This window comes from Mesocricetus auratus, unplaced genomic scaffold (assembly GCF_017639785.1).
Source record: "Mesocricetus auratus isolate SY011 unplaced genomic scaffold, BCM_Maur_2.0 Super-Scaffold_100029, whole genome shotgun sequence".
Classification (NCBI taxonomy): domain Eukaryota; kingdom Metazoa; phylum Chordata; class Mammalia; order Rodentia; family Cricetidae; genus Mesocricetus; species Mesocricetus auratus.
Window position 1 is genome coordinate 12525355 of NW_024429210.1, and position 24059 is coordinate 12549413.

The window sequence follows — 24059 nt, forward strand, 5'->3', positions numbered from 1 at the left end:
CACGTTCCCTGTCTTCTTCTGTGAAGATCTAATTGAGGGACAGGAAGACAGCTCAGGCTGCCGATGTGGGTGGGGGCATTGTTCTCTGCACTCCGTCTGGTACTGGGGTCATACAGTTGTCCTAGTTTGCTTTCTGTTGCTGTGATAAAACACCATGACCATAAGCAACTTGGGGAGGAACGGGTTTGTTTGGCTTCCACTTCCGTGTCACGGTCTGTCACTGAGGGAAGTTAGAGCAAAAAACTGAAGCAGAGGCCTTGGAGAAACTCTGCCCACTGCTTCCCATGGAGTTTAAGCTGTTTTCTTATACCACTCAGGATCACCTGCCCACGGGTGCCACTGCCCAAGCTGGGGCCTCCTGCACCAGTCATTAATCAAGAAAATGCCCCATAAACTTGCCTCCAGACAATCCCATGGAGGCATTTTCTCAGTTGAGGTATGTGTTCCCAGATGACTCTAGCCTGGGTCAAACTGACAAAAAAACTAACCAGCACAACAGAATTGCAGCAAAATATAACATGCTTTTTCCTGAGGCTATCCGAGTTAAATCTCTACCAATGATTTAAGGATACACCTGAAGAAAGAACCAAATAGAACAGAAGGGGCGTTTCCCATGACAACCTACAAAGGAAAGGACAGAATTATTTTTTAAGATGCATTTATTCAGTGTCATGATCAGACTATTACATTTAGCAATCAACAGCCTGGGTGGGAAAAGTCTACTTTAAAATTCTTTGTTGGAATGCTTATGCCTTCCACAGAACAGAAACTAAAATGACCTGTTGTCCAATTAGTCACAAATATGGCCCTGAAGGTGTTTTGCCCAGACACATGAGTCTTGTCTAAAACATGTCCTCTTTGTATCAGCCAGGCCATCACCGTGCTTGGTGGGTTCAAAATCTGCTGTGACCTGTAGCTTCCCGTCACTCCTCTGACTGCTGACTCTGTTTCCTGGCAGTAAATAGAGCCTCCTGGCACTGCCAAAGCCTCCACTCCCACAGAATCACCACCATCTTAGTCTCATGGCTTAGCCAAGTCCTGGCCTCCACCGTCATCACTGCCTCTGAGTGTCCTCCTTCATTGGTGCAAAACTTGAAGATAATTGCCAAAAATCACTGTAGCTTCCACCACCTCTAAGATTGTTTCCATTTCTACCAAATCCATTATGATCATCCCCACTGCTGCCATATCTACCACCACCACCACAGATGCCACCAAACCCAACAAAACCTGAGCTTCCTCAAAGACCAGAATTGCCATTGCCACCAAAGCCACCAAATCACCTTCACAATGACCACTGAAGTGCCTGGGACTACTTGGACCTCTTTGGCTGCATGAGGCACTGGCCATTTCCCGCTTTTCTTACTGTGCAGCTGTTAACGTCTGGGGTGTGGTATTTCTAAATGACAGTCTTATCCACAGGATCATGGCCATCAAAGGTGACAAAAGTGTCTCTTTTCCCACTGCCTCATAAGTCACGACTTCCATCACTGCAGTTCCCCCATCCCGTTCAAAATCCGCCATCGGTGGTGTTCTCCAGTGCCCTCTCTAATGCCGCCAACCAAGATCTTTTCCACAGCTAAGACTCACAGAGTCTTCCCTTGACCCAGCTCTCCCTGTTTCCACGACTCTTCCATCCACTCGGTGTGGCCTCGCAGCCACAGTGGCTTATGTGACAAACCCAAACCCCTGGAGCACTTTGTATTTGGAGCTCTTACTACTACACAGTAGGTGAGTGATCCCTAGTGCTCAAACAGCCCTTCCGACTCTCATCAGTTGCTCTGGAGTTGAACTCTCACATGTCCTGCTCCTCAGGGGCCCCTGCTTAGATGCGACCCGTGAGATGCGAGAGAGCCGTCATCTCCTTGGCAGCATCAACAGGCGGAAAGGAGGAGAAGATTGTTTTTTTTAAACAGAGAATTCCTGCCCCAACCAACCCACCCTGCCCAACCTCCACACAGGGTGTCCCCTGGAAAAGGAGGAGCAGGGTGAAGGTGCATTCCTGAAGCATCCTGTAGTGGAATCCCTGCTGAATGTCTTGGATGAACACTGCAATGCTACTTTAGTTCCCTTGGCCCTAGAACTGGGGCAAATTTATGTTCTCTTTCTAGCTGTGATACCCCGGGTGCAAGCATGGGCTGTTTCTAGCTGTGATACCCCGAGTGTAAGCATGGGCTTTTGGCTCTCATTGGGGAATGCGGTCTCTGGACAATGTGCCTCTGGTGAAAATCTGCTCATGTGTTGAGTTACTGACTGAATGAGGGCTGGTGGAGAGGTTGCATCTGCAGCTAGTGGTGGTGGCTCTATCATTATAATCTTTGCCACAGGAGGGTCCTGGTAGGCCACACGGACCTAGGAAGTAAGTAAGATAGTGCCTTCTTCCTCAGAGTCTGGGAAAGCAATAAGCAATTAGGCAGGCACAGCTCGTTAGATGTTCCATACAGCTGGGACTATTAAGGGCTGGGTGTGAGTGTGGGACTTGGAACATGACTGTGTGCTAAAGCACTTGCCTAGTGTGTGTGAAGTGAGTCTCGGGTTCACTCTTCAGCAATACAAACCAACAAAAAGTGACATTGGTTGACCTGGTGACCAACTGACCCAGATTTCTCCAGAACTTTCTTGGCTTTAGCCAGAGAAGTCATCCTCCACACTCAGAAAACTGTCGACCCAACACTCTGCCTGACCAGTCCTCTCCTAAACTCCTCTGCTGTGGCCTAAGAGGCTTTGCTAGTCAGGGTCACTACTTAGCCAAGGATGACGTCCAAGTCTATACCCCCAATCACTGGGATGACATGTGTGTGGTTTATGTAGTGCTAGGGTTCGAACCCAGGGCTTCCTGCAACCTATGTAAGCATTTCACCAATAGAACTACACCCCTAGCCCCTCCCTACTCAGGGTTCCTCAGAGGAGTAGAACCAGCGGAGTATAAAAGGAATGGATTGGTCAGACTGACTCAGACTATCAGAGGTTGAATGGCTCCCCAGTGAATGTTGTTAAGGCTCAGATCCTGGGACAAAGCTGAGGAACCTATTTAACAAAGCAGACCTGGCCACCAGGTTCTCCCAGCATCCCTCAGTCCCTACCTGTTACAGGGTGTGGTGGGCACACCCAGTCCTCCACCCTGATCTCTTCAGCCCAGCCGGGCTGCCCCTTCCCCCGGAGGTTCTTCCCTATATAATGCAGACATTTTGGTTACCCACCTCCTTTTGTACCTTTGGCCTCCTGGCTGCTGCACCTGGTCCCCCTCTGTCCCCTGACTTTACCCTCCCCTCTCCCAGCATGGCACAGCTCAGTCTGGTGGTGTCCCCTCTGGACTCTCCCAGACGTCCCAGCCTCTGCCTGTGCTCCCACACATATCGATAATACTCCCTCCTCCACCATGCCGAGGCGATCATGTCCTTTCCTTTGTTTTTTATTTAGTTTGTTGTTGTTTATTCACCTGTCTCATGATTTAAAAAGCAGGGATATCGGTAGCTTCTCAGTCCAAGAAGCCAGAAACCTCAGCATTTCAGAGGTAGCTAAGATGCATCCCCAGGCTTATTTTTGAGAGCCCCGCGGAGAGCTTTTGGATGCAAATCCTTGTTCAAACGCTGACAAGCCTGGAGGTTTGCTGCCCATGAGTGCTGGGCAGCGGAGAATTGAGTCTGTGGGGAAAGGCCTGAGCTCAGGAGTTAGATGTCAATTTTTTCCTTTCCTTTCCCCGTGGGCACATATTCTACTGGATGGTCCTGCCCACTCAGTTCTCGGACCCACAGGCAGTCCACAGACACACCCAGAGCTGTGCTGCACCAATTTGTAGCCTCCCTCAACCCAGTCACCCGACAACCAGCGTTAACTGCCACAGACATGTGTCTTGGTTCTGATTTTATTCTTATTTTATGCCTGGTGCTCAAGGAGGCCAGGAGAGGGTGTCAGGTCCCCTGGAACTGGAGTTACAGACAGTTGTGAGCCACCATGTGGATGCTGAGAATCAAACCCAGGTCCTCTGGAAGAGCAGCCAGTGCTCTTAACCACTGATCCATCTCTCCAGCCACAAATCTTGTTCTAATGAAAGACCCCTACCCAGGACCCCCTAGGAAAAGAAAAGCAAGGCCAGGCCGTTGCCTAATGAAAGAAACCCAGACCAGGTGTCTCACCATCAAAATAGGATAATAATTGCTGAAGCGTGCTGGGAACTTTCATATGACAATACTAGAAAACCTAGTCCTTGGCAACTACCCTGGCCCCCAATTGTGTCTGATCACTATAGCAATCATGGGACCCGGATAATAATTGCTGAAGCGTGCTGGGAACTTTCATATGACAATACTAGAAAACCTAGTCCTTGGCAACTACCCTGGCCCCCAATTGTGTCTGATCACTATAGCAATCATGGGACCCGGATAATAATTGCTGAAGCATGCTGGGAACTTTCATATGACAATACCAGGACACCTAGTCCTTGGCAACTACCCTTGCCCTCAGTTGTGTCTATGATCACCATAGTAGTCATGGGACCCAGATAATAATTGCTGAAGCGTGCCAGGGTCTTTCATAAAGTAATACCAGGAAACTTAGTCCGTGGGAACTACCCCTGTCCCCAAGATGAGCCAATGAAATGCCTGTTACTTATGTAACCATTAAAACTCTATAATAAATATTGTACTCCCTGAAAGCCCGGTATGCTCTGCACCCGAGTTGCAGTAGCATCCGCAGGCGCCTGTGTACTCAATAAATCACCTCTTGCATTTGCAGCCAGTGGTCTGGCCCCGGTTCTTGGGCAGAGGGTTCGGTTCAGTGCCGGCGCTTTGATGCCGAGGTCTTTCACTAATAGCAAGGGGTTGATTGCATCCACATGTGTACACCAGACCTAGAAGCTGAAAGTCACAACCCAGGTAACCCTGGGACATGAGGGCCGTCCCGGGAAGTAAGGAAGTCTGGGCATCTGAGAAACCAAGACCATTCTCCAGAATCACTGGGTTCCTTAGAATTTCTGTGCATTGATGGATTTCAGAATAGCCTCCCAGGAATGAAATTGCTCTCTGCAGAATGAGGGAGCTAACTTCAGGCCAGTATGGCTGAAGAGACCTAAACCAAGATGGGAGGCCGCCCTGCAGGGACTTTTAGGGGCTACATCACAATACCAGGTGCTGGACCTGTCATTTAATAGGCTGCCAAGTAGGTATGGATCTCTGCAGCAGGTTCCTATGCTCTTGGCACGGGAAGCCCTCCTGCAGTTACCTAAACAAAGCAAAAACAACGGGCATGCCATCTAACCCTGCTGTTCTCAGAACTCTGCAATTAGCAAGACACAGGTTATTCCTTAAACAAAGCCAGGAGGAGTTTAGCATCTGCCTTCCTGGGTGCTAAGTCCCAAGCCCCTTCTCTTCCAGATTCCCACCTGGGTATTCATCTCCCATGACGGCCTGGAGCGTGCAGGGCGGGGGTGGGGGAACGCTTGTGGATCTCCACATTGAGCCCCGCAGCCCCAAGTACAGCATTGGCAACGCTGAAGGCAGGCTTGCGCTGCTTCTAACACCCACAGCGGGGAGCACCCCTGCTCCTCTCCTTTGAGAGCGGGCTGTGAAAACGGTGCTGCCCTGTCTCCATTCCCATCTGGAAACCTGACTCACGGCCTGTGTCAGAGCAGAAGGCAAGAGGACAGCCAGGCCTGGCAGAACCTCCTTTACAAGACACCTGTTATTTGGGCTCATGCAAATTCTCAAGGAAATTTGTTTTCGTTTGTTGTTCTAAGACATGCTTGTATAGCCCAGGCTGACCTGGCCTCTGAGAGCTGTGATTACAGGTGTGTCACCACACCCAACAAAAAGAATTTCTCTACAAGTCCTTCTCTGTGAGAAACATTCATTTCTTCCAATAATCATCTCCCCCACTCCACCCCTGCCAAAATCAAACAAAGAAGAGCACCAAAAACCAGTCTATCAGCCCTCACTCTGCCCTCACCTACCAGGAAGGCGGCTCCCAGGCCTGTGCTAACTCAGGGCTTAGGAGGCCCTTCCACAAGCCCAGGTCATAATACCAGTTTGCATGCCAATTTATATGCCTTTTCTCCTCTTTCGTGCTTGTTAGTTTATCCCTGGAGCATTCAGAGTGTGTGTGTGGGGGCATGGTTCTTTCCTTCTCTTTTCGTCCCATTCTGGGGCATTGAGCAAGCTCTCCATGAGTGAATGCTGACCTGCAACAGTTGCTGGATACAGGAGCCAAGGCTACAGTCTCTCTACTCACCAGGGATACACAGAGCACTGGGCAGGGCCTACGGTCAATGACAGAGATTGTCCGGTCCATCGGACTTGACAAGGAGGAGTGAGGATTGAGAAAAGAAACAGGCTAGAGACAGAAGACAGAGTCAGACGGGCATCCAGTGAACACTCAGAGTTCTCATAGGCACCAATCGAAGCAGGAGGGGATGGAGGCAAAAGACTTCCTTCCATGATACAAGGAACAAACAAACGTTCTTACCTCCTTAACACCCAAAACACCAAGTAACCACACCATAACCAAATATCCTGTTGTTTAGGCAAGACATACAGTAGCCACACCTTAGGCCAAACATAACTTTGAAGGAGCAATAATAGACTCGAACTCTCTGACCTTAAGTAAAGATGGAACGGAGCCACTTCTGTGGGCCTCCCCAAGAGGCGCAACCTGGACTCTAAGGAGTTGCGCTCCAGTGGAAGACAGACAAAACTTAGTAGGCAGAAGGGTGGGAGGCCAAGATTAGAAAGAAGCCTGAGTCAGAAGGACGGGTCCCATTGACTCTGAGGATCCTGGAAGCATAAAATCAGCCGTTTGCCACTTGCGGGGGTGGGGGACACAACAAAACTTGGCTTACAGCTGGAACAGGGCACCGCAGTTAATCCCAGCACTAGGAGACAGAAGCAGGCAGATCTCTGAGTTTATGGCCAACCTGGTCTCTGATTCCAGGCCAGCTAGAGCTGCATAGTGAGACTCTCCAACAGCCGCCACACACACATAAACACACAGACACACAGACATTCACACACACTCACACACATAGTCACGTATAAACACACAGACACATACACACACCCACTCAGACATACACACAGACACACATACAGTACATACTCACAGACATGCATACACACACACTCACACACATACACACCAGTTTATTTACAACAACAGTGTAGAGACTCAAAACGGATTAAAGCGCTAAGAATAAGTGACTGAGTGTTCACTCTAAGCGGGAACTCGGTATCCAGCCCTAGCCGTGGAGGTGGAGCTAGGGCAGGGAGAAGCTTTCCTTCGGGGTGGGAGGGCCGGGAAGTTACCCAGACTCCAGTGGATGCTCCCACACCCACAGGCACGCCGACGCCATTACTGCACTCAGTGTACGATACAAAGTCAGATACAAAGATGTGAGTGGAAACTCAAGGAGTCTGGCTTGGAGCAGAGGGGAGGCCTGGGAGTGCATATGGTGAAGACAGATGGTATACATGAATAAAATTGCCAAAGAGTCAGATTTTAAAAGTCTGAAACAGGGTAAGATGGCTCAGCGGTTGAGTCCACACTGATCTTGCAGAGGTTCTGAGCTCGGTTCCCAGCACTTCCAACTATTACTCGAGCCCCAGAAACCAACGCTCTCCATCCTCAGCAGGCACCAGCAGATATGCGCCCATACCCACACAGACACAATGTATACACATAATTAGAAATAAATCTTTTAAAACATAAAAGACTGCAACATGAGCTTTAAAAATATTAAGATTTTAAAGTCATTCAGCTTTATTCATGTAATCACTTTTAAAGTTTGTGTTTATTAACTAAGTAATGTATTTTTCTGTATCGTATCAATAATTTTGTACAAAACAACTTTATTATGCAAACTCTTGGATCATTAGTGATGGGTACACATTGAATTGGAATCAATTTAGATATGACAATGGAGATCAGATAGCAAAAATACCCCCAGGGGGACAGTATTCAGAAACCGTGTACTCAAACTTTTAAAGCTTTTGTTTTGTTTTGCTATGCTTTTTTTAAAAAAGATTTATTTACCTGGGAGCGCAGAGATGGCTTAGCTGTTAAGAATACAAGCTGTTAGACTGGGCAGTGGTGACACACTTCTTTAGTCCCAGTGCTCAGAAGGTAGAGACAGGTGGGTCTCTGAGTCTGAGGCCAGCCTGGTCTACAGATGAGTTCCAGGACAGTCAGGGCTACACAGAGAAACTGTCTCAAAAACAAACAAACAAGCCAGGTGGTGGTTGCGCACGCCTTTAATCCCAGCACTCGGGAGGCAGAGGCAGGCGGATCTCTGTGAGTTCAAGGCTGGGCTGGACAGATAGCCTCCAAAACAATGCAGGGAAACCCTGTCTCGAAAAACCAAAACAAACAAACAAACAAAAAGAGAACACTTGACTGCTCTTGCAGTCGATCTGGGTTTGATTTCCAGAACCAACATGGTAGCTCACAATCATCTGTAACTCCAGTTTCAGGGCATCCGATACCCTCTTCTGCCCTCTGTGGTCGCTAGGCAAACTCATGGCACAAAACACTCCTACACATCAAATAGAAGTGAATGTATGTCTGTGCACCATGTGTGCACCTAGTGCCCACTGAGACCAGAAGAGGGCATCAGATCCCCTGGAGCTGGAGTTACAGATGATTGTGAGCAGAAACTTGGGTGCTAAGAATGGAACCCAGGTACTCTGGAGAGCAGCCAGTGTTCTTAACCGTTAGCCATTAGCCGTGTCTCCAACCCCGTGCCTACAACTCTGTATCTGGAAAGACTGAGCGCGTGCAAGTTCCTATTGAGCAGGTCCCCTGTAGAATCTGTGGGCTGAGAGCCTCGCAAATGGTTTTGGAATGAAGTCTTAATTACTGATGGGCACTGACGATAAGAGCAGGTGCGATGCAATCCTGCACTGCCGTGTGCTCTCTGAAGCGAACTCTGAATGCAGTCCCAAAGGATGAACGCACTCCTCAGCCCACGCTGGGAGAGGAAGGGGTAGCCATCGTCCAGACTGAATCCAGGAAGGAGTCTGTTCTCAAGGTGCGGCTGGAGAACAGAGTGGAGGCATTCAGGGAAGCCGGTCAGGGTGTGGGAGGGGTGTCTCCTAGTACACCCTGGCCCTTGAGCTCTAGAAAAGAGCCCCAGAGATATCTCTGTTCTGACAGCCCCCAGACATGCCTGGGGCCAGACGTTGGCTGCTGCTCACTGGAGCCTGCAGGCTTTTGTTAGCTCGCCAACCTGAGCTCTTTCTAGAAAGGCAGACAAGGACTTTCTGTTTGCTTATCCTGCACAGAGCCCTCCTCACCTACAGAAAGAACCACACCACATCCCGTCCTGACAGCTGCCGCTGCACTCTGAGAGGAGTTTATGCTTGCAGGAGAGAGAGACAGACATCATCCCGTGAACGGGATTTCATCCAGGTCAGACAGCAGCTCCTGAACAGAACAGGGATTCTTCATTTCCCGTTCAGATAGTTTCCCATTGCATGGCTTGAGTACCTGGGTTGTGTTCACATCACAAAGGAATGTGTAGCCCTGTTTCAGGCTCCCCTTTGGAAGAGTCCTGGAAAAAATCATAGTGTCTGCCGGCCAAGGACTGGGTGAGCTTGCCAAAGAGAATATAAAAATGTTACATGAAGGTGATTAAATTCTGCCTTTCCCAGCATCCCCTGCTCCCTGAGACAGCCACACACAGCTATCAAGTACAGTTCTACATAACAGTAGGAAACTCCTGCTCCGTTTGGTGTACTGGTTACATTTTATATTGCAAACATTTATAACCTAAGTGAAGGAGCCTAAAAAGACCAAATCAGGTATCTCCATACAAAGTAGGTATCCAGACTATTTCTAACAGCATTTAGAAATAATTGTCCATTTAAAAAGCACTGATGAGTGATTTGTAACATGGTGTTCACAGATGCAAAAGGGGGCGGAATACAAGAGCTTCCTTTTAATTTTAAACTGAAGAATTGTTTAGAAAGTTAGTGATCTATAAATAAAATACAGTGATCCAGTGATCTCTCCCCCCCTTCCCTCTCCCTCTCTCCCTCCCTCCACACCTACGCTGATTCCTAGTTACCAGGCTCACTTTGCCCAGGGGTAACCAATGTGATCTAGTTTTCCTATTACGTTTTTTAAGTTGTCCCATGCACATGTGAGCCATTCAAACACAATCCCTTCCTCTAAAAACTGACAGCCCCAGCACTCAGGAGGCAGAGGCAGGGGAATCTCCAGGAGTCTGAGGCCAGCCTGGTCTACAGCATGAATTCTAGGCCAGTCAGGGATACATAATGAGACCCTGCTGAGAGAGAGAGAGAGAGAGAGAGAGAGAGAGAGAGAGAGAGAGTCAGACAGACAGACAGACAGACAGACAGACAGACAGACAGAGAGACAGTGATTAGAGACCATTGCTCAGTACCTACGTTTTCACTTACCATGCAGTTACGCTCACTGGGCATCCATTCATGGCAGGCACTGCTGGCCATTAGAGAGTAGCAGCGAATAAAATAGCTACATCTCTCTGTCCTGGAGTTGCATGTTCCCGTGGGAAATAAACTAAAAAGTAAACACGGGGATTGTGGTAAATACTACGGAGAAAGGCAGGCTGAGGACAGAGGATAGGAGTCCTTGGCGCTTGCTGCTTTCTCCAGTGTGGGAAGGGAGACCACATTCCTGAGTGTATGCCCCCAAATATGAAGGCTCGTTCAGTTGAAGACAGTAAAGGAGCAGCAGACGGGAGCGCCACTACCTCCCCTCTACTGACCGAAGACAACCCATTCCACTCCTCCCTCCAGCCTGAGGAAAAAGACAACTTTGGTTCCTGCTGGCCTGGAGATGGCACCAGAGGAACCCTCACCATCTGCTTTGCGAGCCAGCCTCTCTGTCTGCTTCTGGCTTGTTCTGTCAAGTCGTTTGCCCTGGAGGCTCAAGACCCTTTCTCTGTCTTCATAACTAGAGGTGAGGAAGTGTACAAGATGGGGCTCAAAGCCGTCCATGGGGACTTTTCATCCTGTGGTGTCTCCCATGTACATGTGAGATACATACTAACACATTAACAAACTTCTGGATTTGGTTTTTCTCCTGCTGATCTGCCGATTGTTAGGAAACTCTGCCCCAGCTAAGAACCTGTGAGAGTTAAAGAGGACATTATTTTCTTCTCTGACAAGGGTGAAAGACTTGACAAAGCGTGGGCGATGGGGTGGGCTGTTCACAGATCTGAGTGTGACACTGAATCAGAGGGGACATCCCACGTGAACAGGACAATGCTTAATTTGACCAAAGCAGCCACCATGGCTCCAACCCAGTGAACAGTTCTCAGGGGGTGTGCTGAGAGTGAGAGTTATATGAGTTACTCTTCTTGTTGCTGTGACTTGACAAGAGGCAACTTAAGGATGGAGAGGCGTATTCTGGCTCACGGTTTGAGGAGATGTAGTTCATCATGGGTGTGGCGGCTGGAGGATGAGGTAGCTGCTCGCTGGCACCTAAGTGGACCAGGCAGCAGAGAGAAGTGAGTAATGTACTCATTTGCCTCTCTCCCTTTGCCCCTTTAATTCATCCTGGGACCACTGTGCCCCGAAATGATGCTGGCCATGTCCATGGCAGGGGCTTCCCCTCAATTAACCCTTTCAGGACATACCAAAGGCAGACCCAAAGGTGTGCCTCACTAGGCGTTTCTTAATCCAACCAAGGTGACAATCAAAATCGACCACTGCAAGGCTACCCCTTGTCAACTGGACACTGAAACCCATCCCTTTAGACAGTCATTCTACCCTTAAAGCATCATGTTTGTCTAATAATGCAAAATATAATCAGTCCAATTTCAAGAGTCCCCGTAGTCTTACAGATCCAGTACTGTTCAAAAGTCCAAGGTCCCTGCTGAGACTCAAGCAATATCCCCCAATAATCCAGATGAGCAGCAACAAAACCCACCAAGTCACACACTTCCAACACATAATGGCATAAAGCAAACATTACCATTCCAAAATGGAGGACAGAAGGATAATAAAGATCAGACCGCAGCAAGAAAAGAACTCATCAGCAAACTGCAAGCCTTGCAACGCCATGTCCAGTATCTGGAGCTCACGGTGGCATCATATGAACTCCAAGAGGCGTGGGTACCATAGCCTTCAGCTCTGTTGCCTGTGGCACAAGTGGCCTCTCTTGCGCAAGCTCAGCTTGATGTCTTCAGCTTTCCTCAGCAAACACCCTTGTTTCTAGTAGCACACTCAGCAAAACAGAAGGACTGCACCAGACCAAGCGGTAATGTACTTCATTCACGTCAAAACCGAACGCTTAACATCCAGACCTAGGCAGACACCAATCTGTTTTCTGCTTCCGTAGATTTGCCTATTCTTGCACCACACGAATCCAGTGTGCATTCTTTTGTACAAGGCTCTTTTATGTAGCGGGTTTTCAAGGTACAGCCACACTGTAGCATGTCTCAGCACCTAATTCTTATTTAGTGCTAAATTGATTTCCATTTTGCATTACGTTTTAGTTATTCTTTTTTTTTTTGTCTTTCTGTTATTTCCATCATCAATACTATTATTAGTTTTGGTTTTTAAAAACAATTTTATTACATTTACTTACTGATTTCATGTGAGGTGTGGGGTGTGGAGAACAAGTGTCCCCAGTGAACGAGGTAGCAGAGGATGACTCGTAGGACTTGGGTCTTTCTTTCCTCCATGTGCATCTCCATAGAAACAGAGTTCACTGAGTTCAAGGCCATCCTAGGATACATGAGACCCTGTCTCCAATCTCATTTATTGTTAAGGCAGAGAAAGGAAATTAGTCAGGAACCTAAAAGTCAGTATGTGTTGATTTTAATTTACAATTGGTCCTTTTGTGGGTGTCTTAGAGTTTCTGTTGCTGTGAAGAGACACCATGACCATAACAACTCTTGTAAAGGAAACCATTTAATTGGGGCTGGCTTAGAGTTAAAAGGTTTAGTCCATTGTCATCATGGCAGGAACCATGGCAATGCACAGGCAGACATCATGCTGGAGGAACCCAGAGTTCTGCATCAGGATTGGCAGGCAGCCAGAAGAGACAGTAAGCCGCTGGGCCCGACTTGAGCATCTGAAACCTCAAAGCCCACCCCCAGTGACACACTTCCTCCAGCAAGGCCCCACCTCCTAGCAGTGCCACTTCCTGTGAGCCTATGGGGGGTGTTTTCATTCAAACCACAGTCAGATTGCTTGATAGCTACTCTTAAGTGGTGGTATCTCAAAGAAATTTTAACTTACATTTCCCCATAACTAGGTAGGTATGCAAAACCTCTTTTGAAACTTACTTGCAATTGGTGTTACAAGAAATTTTTAAATTTGTCATGTCTATCAAACAAAATACTTAAGTAGATATGGAAGCCTAGAATAAATTTACCAAAAAGACCACAAGCTATTACCAAAAATATAGCTATGTTTTACATTTTGAAAGTGGATGAGGAACCCTGCCTAAGGAGAAACTTCCTGCTGTGACACCTCCCTGAACTGTCCCTGGGAAGTCCAGGAACAGTTTGTCAAATGGTTCCTAATACACTCTGTGCAGTGTCATCTCTAAGATCTGCGAGAGGCTTTTCTGGTGACCAGAACAGGAGGTATCCAGGGAATGTCCACAGAGTCTTCTGTGTCTTAGAAAAATCCCTAACACCGTGTATCCAGAGTAGTCCAAGATGTGGGTGACCACTCCCTTATTGCTCCTCCCAGTGGGCCCCTGGAACTCTTTCCAACCCAGAAGGAAGGTATGTTCTTCTGAGAGACGTCCTGTAAAACTGCTTCATAACGTAAGTTACCCTGACGCCTGTCTGAAGACCCTAGTGGCCCGCAGTGGCCCAGTGTGGGCTAGAGGGGGCATCTGTCTTTCTTAAGTCTGAGAACCCTCCAGTTGGACAATTGCTACATCCAACAAGTCTTTTAGCAGCTCTCAAATTGCTCCCCAAATCTGGCAAGCCTGACTCTGCTCAGTCTCATTCACAAATAACAAAACAGCCCCAGAAACAGGTAAGAAATCGTATTCGTTTCTGAAAACAGATAGGGGAGCCCAGGGCAAAAGACACCTTCTATCTGAGCAGTTCAAGGCTTTGGTTCCTAGTGGGGCAGGGCTGTGAGGGGGTGTGGTATGTGTGCCATTATTACAGCTTCTGTTATGATAAGAGAGTTTCCAAGGATCAAGGTCCTACCTGTTTCCTGTGTGACCATGGCCAAATCAGTAGCACCAGTGGGTGTGTTTTTACCACTCTAATGAGATGGTAATTAGCCCAAGGTCCAATGACTTAGGAATATATGAGCATGGCATCTGGACCAGACCAAGCCCCGTACTGGGGACTAAGAGTGTGTGATAACTTGATGGCAGGGGTCTGGAAGTCTGGGGTTATCGGCCTCTGGCTTAACAAACAAGGGACATCTGAGGACAAGGAAACAGGCAGTCAGTCATTTCTGGGTTTAAGCTAATGACAAAGCCAACGACCTCAAACATAGACTAATAAACTAACAGACAAAACATTGCACTAAACAGCCCTTATTACTCTGCTTCTAAATCAGATACCAGAAACTGGAATCATCTGTAGTTTAGTTATTTCGCCTACCTGTCTACCCTCCCAGCCACCCCCCAAAGCCGAAATCAGAGGGCTTGCATCTACCCTTGAACTAGAGAGCCACAGCTGCCCTTGCGGTGTACTGGCCTAGAAACACTGTTTTTTCTTTTTTCAAAAAGGAAGTTGGCACAGGTGTTCCACAGCACTGAGGTAGGGAGGCAGACTTCCGGCCTCACAGCAGAACCACTGGGGACCAGAACCACTGGCAGCCAGAGGACTCAAAGTCCTACTTGGGTTGCCAGAAACTGTCACTGAGTGGGGACTTTGGGCAAGTCACATATAAGAGCCGGTGTCATGAGACTGAGGTTTTTGTGAAAAGAAAGGTTTGCTGAGTGGCTGACTCATGAAGAACTGTGAGCTCAGATCTCCTCACAACTGGTTTGTAGTGGATGTTTTTAGAGGGGTGGGCGGTGTCGCTAGTTGATTATATGGTATGCCTCTTCATAGAGCCCATGTCTCCTGGGTTAAAGGTGGGGGGTTATGTTCTGCCCAAGTGATTGTAAACTGGTGACATCATTGACAGGGTGTTGTTGAAATTCTGTATCCCCCTCCCTAAGATTCCAACAACAAACCAAGGTATTTGTTTTGTTCACCAAAGTTCACCCTGGGCACTCCTGAGTTACTGCACCTACTTACAGAGCACTGGAGAGAGCTTATGAGCTGGAGTGTGGGTGCTTCTCCCACAGTCACATAAATAGAGCTCCTCCCCTAGCTCCCCTCCCCATATGCCCCAGCCCCTCCCCAAGGCCATGTGCAATCAGGGCAGAACTGCATACAACAGGTGATATGGAGGGGCTAGATACTCAGGTAAGGTCCTGTGGCCCACCCTGACTGTTCCTCCATGAGAGGATGTCAACAGTCAACAGGACCAGCTAGAAAGATGATTTGCAAAGCATAGCTGAAGCCCAAAGATGGCAGTTGTTGGCTCCGATAGTCCTATACAGCACTCTTATCTCTTCTTACACTCATTCCATCCCCGTTTTCCGTTAGGATCCCTGGGCCTGGAGCGGGTGACAGATATTTGTATTTTTCCCACTCCGGCAAGAGGCACTGAATCCTTGTGCCCTCTTGTTCATACCTTTATCTCTAGAACATGGCTGTCAGCAAGTCTCAGCGATATCCCTTCTACTACCAAACACAAATGAAAGGGAAGAAAATAGAAAAATGGAAAAATATCCAAACAGGCCCTGACTATAGGCATAGCTTGCAGGTGTAAACACAAATGCTTAGAAGGCGCCTTCCGTTAAAACCGTCCAACAAGGCTCCTCCCCCTGGGGCTTAGCACTTGCCACTTTCCTCAACAACAGGATTCCCCTCCCCACAGAGCAGGCCTTGAGCCCCACTAGAATGCTGTTGGCTGTACAGACTGGCGGGCACGTCCTGCTTGGCGTGCTGATGGAGCAGCACCGTTGGGCCCATCATTAAGCAGGACTGTGGCAACAGTCCTCTCCTCGGATCCGGATCCGAATAGCGTCGACGTGAGCGCCAGTCAATGGACCGTTTCCAGCTTAACCCCAGGTTGACTTCTCTCTGTTTTTTTCTTTCTTTCTTTCTTTTTTTTTTTTTTTTTTTTTTTTTTTGGTTTTACGAGACAGGGTTTCTCTGTATTGTTTTGGAGGCTGTCGGTCCAGCTCTGGCCTCGAATTCACAGAGATCCGCCTGCCTCTGCCTCCCGAGTGCTGGGATTAAAGGCGTGCGCCACCACCGCCCGGCCAACTTCTCCCTTTGTAAAGCTCACAGGCCGTGGTGTCTTTAGCAGTTAGGGTCTTAGCATCTAGTTTTAATGTGCAATCAGCATCAGAAGCAATAATCTTTATTGTTTGGGTGCCTCTGAGATTCTCACTTAGAAACTGTGTGGCTTCTAGGAGGGGCCTCTCCCCCCTGCATAGGGTTCCTTCGGGACTTAAGGCTTTCAATTGTGTCGTCAACAACCCATTTCCTCTCAACTGACCCCACCCCCTTGGGGTGTGTCCCGTCACTGTCAGCTCTCTGTGGGCCACCATGCATGACACTGACTCGGTAAGGCCCCTGATGGCAGCCTAACCTCTACACAAGTGAGAACACACCTTCACACCTCACTGCCTGGTAGGGCCCTACATGGTCTGTCTGCCTGTCCCCCACCAGGCAGAGGTTACTTATGCATGTGTCCCATCATAGAATCCATCTATTAAGGCTGTAATCAACAAGAAGCCTCGGGGGCCGGGCAGCATCTGCCAGAGCATTTTACTGCAACACCAGTAGTGTGGACTTATTTTTTTATGCTGGCTTTTCATGCTGTTACCACACTTTATATGAAGCCAGCAAGCCACCTTGGGGGCACCTGGGGGCAGATGGCCCTTACCTTGATAAAGGCACTTCCCGATACCCTGGCAGTCCCAGAAGGCAGATTGGCTGCCACGTGACAAACACCAGAAGAGTTCAGTTCCTGCTCTAGCTTGCTGGATATTTCCTTCCCTGTCCACTGTCCCTCAGTGCCCCTCCCATCATCCGACAACTTTCTTCATTCCACTGCGCCATTCAGAAGTTCAGGACTTTGAATAGCACCCAACTTCAGCAGAGACTGTTAGGAGCCAAAGCTCTGTGTTGTTTCTGTTATCCATACAGCTCCTCACTCAGTCCACTGTCCACACTCTCCTTCTGCTCTCCAGCTCACAGTGCCTTTGTGCGTTTCCATTGCCACCATTACCCATTCCTTTCGTTCCTTTTCTCTTCCTTTCTGTCTGTCTGTCCGTCTGTCTATCTTTCTTTTTTTCTGTCTGTCTGTCCGTCCGTCTGTCTGTCTGTCTTTCTTTTTTCTGTCTGTCTGTCTTTCTTTCTTCCTTTTTGACACAGGATTTCTGTGTAGCCTTGAATGTGCTGGAATTCATTCTAAAGACCAGGCTAGCCTCATACTCAGAGACTTGCACGGCCACAACTGACTCTTGATTGGCAGCCCTGCTGGTACCATCCATGTACAAGGCATCAACAGGAGTCGGGGGCATCCCTTGGGGGCACCTACATTTAGTCAGTTACTGTTCTGTTGCTGTGGAGAGACGTTTTGGCTGAGGCGGCATATAGAAGAAAACATTTAATCAGGTCCTTGCTTATAGTTGCAGAGGGTTAGTCCAGGATTATCATGGCAGGCAGCATGGTGGCAGGCATGACCCTGGAGAAGCAGCTGAGTGCTCATGCCCCGATCTGCAGGAGGCTGACAGACAGACAGACCGGGTCTAGTGTGGACTACTGAAACCTCCAACCCTACCCCAGTTGTAGAGAGAAGCCTTCCCGCCAGCCTGGTTCCAGAGCCGCATCAGTCCCAAATGAACACACAGGAGGCTATATTACTTATGAAGCTGTTGGCCATTTGCTTGGTTTCTTACTGGCTAGCTCTGACTTAAGTATTTACTCCACAATTGTTAATCTAAGTATTTCTCTTACCGGAGAAAGGGCCTGGACTTCTTACCCCTATGGCGGCTACATCTTGGCTCTCTGTGTTTCTCCTTCCCAGAGTCCTCCTCGACTCCTAGTCCCACCTATCTTGCTTCCCTATTGGCCAACAGTGCTTTATTCAATGACCAATAAGAGACAGATTTCAGAATGACATCTCCCATCACCCAGTGACATACCCCCTCCACAAGGCCACACCTTCTAATCCTTCCTAAACAGTCCACGAACTGGGAACCAAACATCCACATATGTGAGTCCATGGGGGCTTTATTCTCATTCTAACCACCACAATCAGGCTTGGCTGAAGGATCAATTACAAGAAGTGAAGGGAGAGGCTCGGTGGCTTGAAATGGCATTGACTCCAGGACTGCCTGCCTGGCATTGAGGACAGAATTTTCTGAACCACCCCTCCCTGAGGTAAATACTCATGCCACTTTTGTGGCATTCGGGTTTGTACCACCCAGAAGGAGGGTTGACCAAATGACCTTTGGCCCACTCCCTTTATGAGGTGCACAGTTTCATGGACACTGGTGGAGATCCAGTTACATCTGTTGCAGTATAAAGTCAGCAGATATTCTAGAACTGTATCCCAAGCTACCACACCTTCCCGTATGTATCTTGGCTCACTCAAAGCCCTCTTGGGCCTTTCCACCTGAACTGGCTGGTTTTAGGTCAACTTGACATAAGCTAGAGTCATTGCAGAGGAGGGAACCTCAGTAGAGAAAATACCTCCATAGAAGATGAGGCTGTAGGCAAGCAGGTAGGGCATTTTCTTAATGGTTGATGTGAAAAGGCCCAGTCCACTGTGGGTGGGGCCATCCCTGCTGGTGGTCCTTGGTCCTATAAGAAATGGGGCTGAGCAAGCCATGAGGAGCAAAGCCAGTACGCAGCTCCTCTCTGCATCGTCACCTGCCCCGGGGTACCTACCCTGAGTTCCTGCCCTCACTTCCTTCAGTGATCCCTGGATGCTGTCTCTCAGCCAAGTGGAAATCTGCAGAGACAGATATAGACTAGGAACAGAAGTCAAAATTTGGGAAATTAAAGGAAAATCTCATTTTGGAATTTTCATGCCCATAGTCCTAGTAATTGGGGAAGGGGCAGAACCTTGAGACCAGGGGCCGAGACCCCATTTTTAGGAAGATGGGTTGGGAGACTTGTACTATATTTATCTGGAGTCTACTTGACCTGTGACAGGTGGATCCAAGTCTATGACTTCTTAGATTCCCTGAAGCTTACATGAATATTTAGTGTAAAGAAAGAGATAAATTTCCTAGATATATTAGAATTAATCTGATTGAAATCTACTCTGTAAACTAGCTCGGGTAGACTCATGCCTGTCACTCTCATCAAAAACTATAGCTTTTGGGTTAAAAAGCATGCACTTTTTTTTCCTCTGTCCAGAGAGCTAAGACTACGTTTTTAGCACAATGAGAAATATCTTTAAGTTATATTTAGAATGCAACCAAAGGAAATTTAAAATCTTGAGCTTATGACTGAATAGTAAGCAGTCCGTGCCCCACCAGCTTATCAAAACTCCATTTATGGACATTAAAACTCTGAACCTTTGAAATCTTAGGATAATAATAGCACAGAAGGGGAGAGATCTAAAACATTTTTCATTTTTATACACCTTACATAATTCTCATACCTTTACAACTTGCATTTATGCATCTTAAATCATTTTTGAGACTCTAGGAGCTTATGTAAGCTTTTATATCCCTAGGTCTTCATAGTTCTTAGAACATTTTCTTAGACCCTAGAACTCTTTATCCCACCATCTTATCATTTACCAGAGACATGAGTAGTTATTACTGAGAACAGTCATTGCAAATCATGTTCCTTTAGTAGAAAGTTGCACTGAAGCCTGCTTGTCCTTTAATATGAAGCCTGTTGGCAAGGCAGCTCTGCCTGCTTTTCTCACGAGGACCTGGTGACTTTAGACGAGCTAACAATGTGGCTGCAGCCTTGTGGGAAGGAGTCAGTGTCTTGCTGCTGCTAAGCTGACAAAGCTACAGCTAGCCTTGTTGTCGATGTCACCAGAGAGCTGAGAAGGATAAATAACAGCAGAAAATATAACTCAAACGATCTGTGTATCGACAGACACTACTCCATTACCTAGATGGTCATCCCAGCTCCTGTGGTCTCTGTGGCATTGGGAGCAGAGATACCAGGACAGTACCAGTGTTCAGCTGCCTGGTCCAGAAGGTGAGAGACCTTCCTATGGAGGAGGAACATGGGGGACTGACCTTACTTTGTCTAGACAAAGTGGGGCAATCAGCTCTCCAGCGTCCTGATGGTCCACAATTTGGTTTGAGTCTTGGTAGCAGGTGAGGCATTGGAGCAGTCTTTCCCAGTGGTTAGCCTCATTGTCTTCTTGGAGATGCGGGGAATCACTACTACTAGGAGCTGGGGTCTCTGTCTGTTGTAGTAAGCTTAAACATATTCAGCAGATCTGCATGCCGTATTCATTAGATCTCTGACACATTTGAGGACTGTTATCTATTAAGTACATCTGAGCTAAACAGCCTTGCTTGTTTTTAGTTACTTACTTTAGGCTATACCTTGAAAACATATTCAGGAGGCTAAATACAGCCTTTTCCTTAATTCTATTAGTGCTTAGCATGACTACACAAGTATAGTTCTGAACATATTAGAACTTAATCCTCTTTAACAGTTTCGAAAGGTCTCTTCATAAACAGAGTCCATAGGGAGATTGGCACCTTCCTGGTCCATGGTGTATCATTATAGAATATAACAGTTTTTGTATGACTCAGTTTACCAAAATAGCTATAGTTTAACAAAGTTAGCAAAAACAAGGACATACATTATGAAATCAGTCTCTGTTAACCTGAGTAGACCTGAGGTAAGGACCTTCGTTAACTGCTTTGCTTCATCATAAGATAGGAATACCTTAGTCTCTGTTAACCCGAGTAGACCTGAGGTAAGGACCTTCGTTAACTGCTTTGCTTCATCATAAGATAGGAATACCTTAGTCTCTGTTAACCCGAGTAGACCTGAGGTAAGGACCTTCGTTAACTGCTTTGCTTCATCATAAGATAGGAATACCTTAGTCTCTGTTAACCCGAGTAGACCTGAGGTAAGGACCTTCGTTAACTGCTTTGCTTCATCATAAGATAGGAATACCTTAGTCTCTGTTAACCCGAGTAGACCTGAGGTAAGGACCTTCGTTAACTGCTTTGCTTCATCATAAGATAGGAATACCTTAGTCTCTGTTAACCCGAGTAGACCTGAGGTAAGGACCTTCGTTAACTGCTTTGCTTCATCATAAGATAGGAATATCTTAGTCTCTGTTAACCCGAGTAGACCTGAGGTAAGGACCTTCGTTAACTGCTTTGCTTCATCATAAGATAGGAATACCTTAGTCTCTGTTAACCCGAGTAGACCTGAGGGTAAGGACCTTCGTTAACTGCTTTGCTTCATCATAAGATAGGAATACCTTAGTCTCTGTTAACCCGAGTAGACCTGAGGTAAGGACCTTCGTTAACTGCTTTGCTTCATCATAAGATAGGAATACCTTAGTCTCTGTTAACCCGAGTAGACCTGAGGTAAGGACCTTCGTTAACTGCTTTGCTTCATCATAAGATAGGAATACCTTAGTCTCTGTTAACCCGAGTAGACCTGAGGTAAGGACCTTCGTTAACTGCTTTGCTTCATCATAAGATAGGAATACCTTAGTCTCTGTTAACCCGAGTAGACCTGAGGGTAAGGACCTTCGTTAACTGTTTTGCTTCATCATAAGATAGGAATACCTTAGTCTCTGTTAACCCGAGTAGACCTGAGGTAAGGACCTTCGTTAACTGCTTTGCTTCATCATAAGATAGGAATATCTTAGTCTCTGTTAACCCGAGTAGACCTGAGGTAAGGACCTTCGTTAACTGCTTTGCTTCATCATAAGATAGGAATACCTTAGTCTCTGTTAACCCGAGTAGACCTGAGGTAAGGACCTTCGTTAACTGCTTTGCTTCATCATAAGATAGGAATACCTTAGTCTCTGTTAACCCGAGTAGACCTGAGGTAAGGACCTTCGTTAACTGCTTTGCTTCATCATAAGATAGGAATACCTTAGTCTCTGTTAACCCGAGTAGACCTGAGGGTAAGGACCTTCGTTAACTGTTTTGCTTCATCAAAAGATAGGAATACCTTAGTCTCTGTTAACCCGAGTAGACCTGAGGTAAGGACCTTCGTTAACTGCTTTGCTTCATCATAAGATAGGAATACCTTAGTCTTAGTTAACCCGAGTAGACCTGAGGTAAGGACCTTCGTTAACTGCTTTGCTTTGAAAGACCCCAGCCCAGCACAGGTGGCTGAGGCCTATGGAAAATTCCTTTCCCCCACAGCTCGACCGAATAGTCATTTTTTTGATCAGAAAGAAGCTCAGCTCAAGGTCTTTACAGCTGAATAGTCACTACTATCTCTGTCCAGGCAGGACACAGGTGTCTGCTATCTGCATAGCGTCCGTATAGCCAGCCCAGCAAGATTGGGCAGGCACAGAGACCTATTGTTCCTCAGATAGGGCCAAGGCCGAGACTTGAGTTCTGAGAGAAACCTCAATAGCCCTCATTCTGTGAGCCCCGGCCTCATTGTCCAATCAGGGTCCTGTAACTAGGCTTCTTGCTTCTGTACTCCGCTTTTTGCTATAAAAGGACCCCTGAGTCCCCAGCTCGGGACTCTCAGTTCCCGAGACTGAGATGCCCCGGGTACCCGTGTATTATCAATAAAGCCTCTTGCTGTTGCATCCAAGCTCGTGGTCTCGGTGTTCCTTGGGTTCGGGTCTCCCTCCCGTGAAAGTCCCCCGCCTGGGGTCTTTCATTTGGTGCGTTGGCCAGGAAGTGAGACCCCGCCCAGGGACCACCGACCCACTTCTGGGAGGTAAGAATTGTCCGGACTAAATTTCTGTTGTTTCTGTTGTCTGCTGTTTGTCTATGCCTGTTATTTTCTCGCGCCTGCGTTTGTAGTATACAGCTGTATGCATTTGTAAGCTCCAGGAGACGTCCTGGTAGCGTTTGGAGTACTCATTTGTTTGGGTGCCCCATTTGTATTTGGAGTACTCATTTGTTGGGGTGGATGTCAATCTGCCCCGTTTGTATTTGGAGTACTCATTTGTTGGGGTGGATGTCAATCTGCCCCGTTTGTATTTGGAGTACTCATTTGTTGGGGTGGATGTCAATCTGCCCCGTTTGTATTTGGGGTTCTTAAGGAACCGTTTGTTTGGGGTAGATGCCTAGGAATCTGCCCCGTTTGTATCTGGGAGTCCTTAGGGACTCAGTTGTTTGGGGTAGATGCCTAGGAATCTGCCCCGTCTGTTTGGGGAAGTCCCGCTGGCCGAGGGAGTTTCCATCCTGATAGGGGACAAGGACGGGAGCACAAGGCCCCCGTCCCCGATCTGAATTTGCTTTTGACTTTTGTCAAAGCCGCGCAGCGAAAATCTGTTTGTTTTTGTTTCTTATCTGTTCGTCCGTCTGAATGTCGTTTGTCATCGCTCTCGAGATGCTCGTAACCGGACTGTCGATGTGCGCAAGAAGCAATGGATCACCTTTTGCTCTTCTGAATGGCCAACTTTTGATGTTGGCTGGCCACGAGATGGCACCTTTAACCCTCAAATTATTTTCCAGGTGAAAGAGAAAGTCATGGATCCTGGACCCCAGGGCCACCCGGACCAAGTACCCTATATAGTTACCTGGGAAGTGCCGGTCTATGACCCTCCCTTCCCCTCCTCTTCCCTAACCCCCGCCGCCGCCGCTGCGGCACCGCTCGGGCTGCGGCTCATTTCCGGTTCGCGTTCAGCGTCCCGGCCGCTGCGCGAAGGGCGCCCTGAATGTGACGGCGCGACCGGCGACAATGCGAGGGGAGCTGTGTCTGCCTCCCTGCGGCCCGCGATGGACCGGGTCAGAGAGCGGCCGCCACGCCCCCGCTCCCCGGCAGACGCTCCGGCCCTTCCGGGCGGCGCCGTAGCCTCAGCCCGCTCCGGATTAAACCGCCCTGCCTCCGGACGGGCCATGATGGCCAGTTGCAGTACTGGCCGTTCTCTGCCTCAGATCTTTATAAC

General features: G+C 47.9%; 1 protein-coding gene across 4 annotated transcripts in view; it reads right to left on the reverse strand.

The window, feature by feature from the left end:
• Positions 1 to 24059, reverse strand: part of B3gnt2 (UDP-GlcNAc:betaGal beta-1,3-N-acetylglucosaminyltransferase 2) — a 192922-nt gene that overhangs the window by 38491 nt on the left and 130372 nt on the right. Inside the window, exon 1 of one of the 4 annotated variants that reach the window (XR_005871755.1) lies at positions 10410 to 10604. The exons of the other annotated variants lie outside the window; for them this stretch is intronic. The gene's annotated coding sequence lies outside the window, so the exon portion shown is untranslated. Of the gene's footprint in view, positions 1 to 10409; positions 10605 to 24059 lie in introns of those variants that run through there. 4 annotated transcript variants of the gene reach the window in all.